The sequence below is a fragment of the Cupressus sempervirens genome, chromosome 1 (genome assembly GCF_028749045.1).
Source record: "Cupressus sempervirens isolate cs-2001-9-10 chromosome 1, ASM2874904v1, whole genome shotgun sequence".
NCBI lineage: Eukaryota > Viridiplantae > Streptophyta > Pinopsida > Cupressales > Cupressaceae > Cupressus > Cupressus sempervirens.
The window spans coordinates 867,953,516-867,957,545 of record NC_143118.1 but is presented as its reverse complement, the minus strand read 5'-3'; the positions used below and the strand labels follow the sequence as shown (position 1 = coordinate 867,957,545).

The window sequence follows — 4,030 nt, the reverse complement described above, 5'->3', positions numbered from 1 at the left end:
CAAATCAAGTTGTGTAGTGATTACTAAGTTTGCAGTTGCTATGGTGAGAGTATATTAACTGAGCTCCTCAGTGTTAACCAAGTGACTCAGTTTATACCAAGCTCATAAAGAATGCATTGGCCGAGCTATGTAGTGCGAATCAAGTAATTCAATTTATATGCCAAGTTTCATAGTATTCATTGGGTCACTAGTATAGACCAATTTCAAGACTACTTGAAAGTGATCAATATAAACTGAGTGGCTATGTCTACTGAGTACAAGATGATGTTGAGCATTGAAAATGGACACCATGTATCAGAACCTCACCAAGCTATTCTTCTAAACTTGAGTTTCTTCATTTGGGCCAACTTTGTGATTTTTGTGTAAACTTGTATGTGACCAACTTTGTAATTTTTAAATTGGATTGGTATATACGTAACATATTGTATCATATCAAGAGATGGAGTATGATGGCATAATATAATGTAACAAGTAGAGAAAAGAGAAGAACAAATCACAAAGGCTACAACAGTATAAGGAGTAGAAAAGTTTTATCTATCACAGCGAGGTGATTTCTACACTCAAAGGAATCTCATTGAGAAAACCAAGTTGCAGATCAAAGATCAGCTACCATTTCACCGTAACAGGTGGATCAGTCAAATCCTTTAATAAGTTAAACCTAACAATCTTGTGTAAATCTCTTGACTGAGTGCATACTTCATTATATGTTTGTAAATCCTTTTGCAAGGTGGATCTAGCAATCCTTATTGCTCCTAATAGGGCAAATCATCAAAAGTGATCATTGCAAGCCTTAACAGGCCAACTTTATACTACAGTACTAAAGCTTTTGGATATCATCCCTACTCTATTTTTACTTTCTATTTGGAAGGATTCTAAGTCACCAAATTGTGTGTCACAGTGCTATGAATGTTTTAATGCTTTCAATTTCTCATGCATGTAATTAGATCAGAATACACATGATGGATCAATTGCTAATCAATGATTAAGTTTTATAAGTTACTGATTCACCTCTCCCCTCTTAGTAACTTAGCTTATCATAATATTTTAAACAATTGGTATCAGAGCTCTGTGGTTCTTAGAGAAAATTTTAACTACTTGAGAAAAGATCTAAGGCTATGGAGGTATTCAGGCTTGACAGGATATTGACAATGAGGAGCTAGATTTGGAATTGGATATTGGACAAATCAAGAAAGCGAAAGAGAAACTGTCTCAATCCCTGAAAAGAAGAAAAGCACATGGTGTGTACAACATTGAAGTTTGCACTATTCACTGAGTTGTCATGTAGGCAACACAGTTATTCACACTCCCTTTCTAGCACATGTTGTCTACACCACTGATTTGCATGCTACACCATTGTAGGCTTATCTGCACATCATCTCACTTACTTTCGTGCTTAATGGAAGATAACCCATATCTAGTGGACATGTGCCTAGTTGTATGACTTATCATGTTGCTGACTTCTATGCATTCTAGAAGCTCTTCAGATGCCTTTATAGATAGGCACTCCTATTGTGCTCTTATATGACATATTGAATAAATATATCATCATTCTGATCATACTCTCTCTTTTGTCTACTATTGTGCTTGTGTTTGAGTTCCTTAGTCTTGCATGAATTCTGGCCTAAGCCAAATTCTTACCATATATATATATATATATATATATATATATATATATATATATATATATACGATTGAATATTATACCACTTATAATTACTAAAGTAAATATCTCAAAAACTATCCTTGAGAACAATGTTTGAAAGTGGACTTTGAAATCACTTATCATAGAGTTCTAGCTTATGGTCTCAATTGTATAATTTTATTTCCACTATTTACAATATTGTGTAACATTATTTGATCAGAGTGCTAGATGATTTGGGAGATTCACTATGCAATATTATTGTTAGTACATTTGATTTGAAACAATGTCTAATTATAAAATTATTTTCAAAAGAGTTCTCATAAGAAATGTTATACTTTGTATTAGGGTCATCCTTTATCAAGGTTACAAAAACATATTGTTAAGGTTTTTGAAAGAAAAAATCATGTACCAAGATAGGGGACTTCCTTCGAAGAAAATGATAGAGAAGGTGATGGCACTCTCATCAGAAGGCAGGCAGAGCTCACGCTTCAAACACTTCTCCAAAACCAACTTTCTACCAAAAAGAGATTGGAGCAAGTTGTATTTGAGGAATTCACACACAACTTCTCTTGCACAATTTCAAGAAAATGAGATTCAACATAATGAAGGAAGAAATTGTCAAACAATCTAATATTAGTTTAGTACCCTCGTGCATGCTTACTAATGATGCAAATAAGGGAAAGAAATATGGTCTTTGCCAACATTTTTTGAGCATGCACTTGAAGAGGAGCAAGGGAACCAATATGCAAACTGCTCAAATCATGTCGTAGAGGTTGGTGGTGGGAATCATAATTATGGTAGGCACACCGAAGAGGTGGAGCCATCTCTCATGCAAGGGAAAGAGGAATTGAGAGAAATTTCTCATCTTTCTTCTGGAAAGAGTGCATGTCATAAGCCTTTATTGAATACTATTGAGTTGTGCAAGGAAATACACCTCAGGAACGTGCTCATGATAGAACTCCTTATCTATTTAACTATCCTATAATGGATGTATTTTCTAGACATGCCCTTGATGTACTTGATTTATATACATATTTGGAGGAAAAATAAGCATTGTGCAAAGCCAAATCATAGAGAAATAAAGATCCAATTGTAATTGGAAACTCAGAAGAAAAGGGAGCAGAACACCAAGTACAAATGGAAGTGCCAAACAACAGTCTCACTAGTGACTTAATTTCAGAGACAAAAAATTTGTCAAACAAGCTTCCAGAAGATGAAATTTGTGACTTATCTGGTGGCAAGTTGTCAAATTATATTCCTAGTCACCCTTCTCATATCCTTTACATCAAGAATATGTACTCTGATGTAAAGGAAACAAATCTTGTTTCTTTGTTTGTTTGATTCTGAAATTTTGGACAAAAATTACTTTTCCCCCTTGGCAACATGGGCAAATGAAAGGGCAGACTTTTGTTACATTTCTAGATACTGATATAGTGGCACAAGCCTTTAAAATATGAAATTTCTTTCATTAATCTAGAATTATTTAAAACTAGGGTTTGAAGTTAAAATGTTCAAGAAAAGAGAAGCATCCAGAAAATATGTAAATCAAAATAGAACAATGCCAATGAGCCATCCCTTGAAATCTACAACCTTGCATTTTTTCTAAAAACATTCAGCTATAGATGAATGTGATACATGATCTTTTAGGGCACTATGACCCTCAACCATCTAGAGGGGGACATTATCATATAGCATAGCAATTGATGTGAACAAACTAAAAGATCTATTTAGGAAAGAATAGAAGAGAACTTGACCTGGCCATAAAGACAATTTAGCAAGCCCTGCACCTTTCCAACTTAAGCCACACCATCTCCAACTCATGGTCACAAAGAAAAATAGAGAAGGTAAATCCATAACGACTCTTGAGATCTAGTTTGGCAGTGCCTGCGATCAGGTCATAGCAACTAGATATGAAAAGGTAATTACATATTTTAGGGTCTCAAATGAAGTTTTTTTAGGCTTAGTTTTTTATGAAATAAAAAAATGTATAGCCTATGCATGTACCCTCTCCAATCATTTTCAAATTCAAAGACTTTTTTATGACTATATTTTATATTTAATTGATGATTTTAAAAAAAAATGTATTATTCTATTTAATAATCTAAATTATATTTTAAAATATAATATTAGTATTACTACATAATTTTAAACATTTTTTAGTATTTAATTAAATAATATATTCTATAATATTTAATAATTATTACATATATATAAAAGTAATAATAATATGAACTGTGACTTTAATTTAAAATAATTAGTGTGAACTATTTATCTTTCCTTATATTCTTTACTATTTATCTTTAGTATACAAACATATATATTCTATACAAATTTTTTTTTGCATATATTATATTTTAATCATCTTATTCTATATGTAATGTAGTTAGT

General features: G+C 32.4%; 1 pseudogene; it reads left to right on the top strand.

Moving 5' to 3' along the window:
• Window positions 1-1,115: 1,115 nt before the first annotated feature.
• LOC149580591 (uncharacterized) lies at window positions 1,116-3,099 on the top strand (annotated as a pseudogene).
• The last annotated feature ends 931 nt before the right edge of the window (window positions 3,100-4,030 follow it).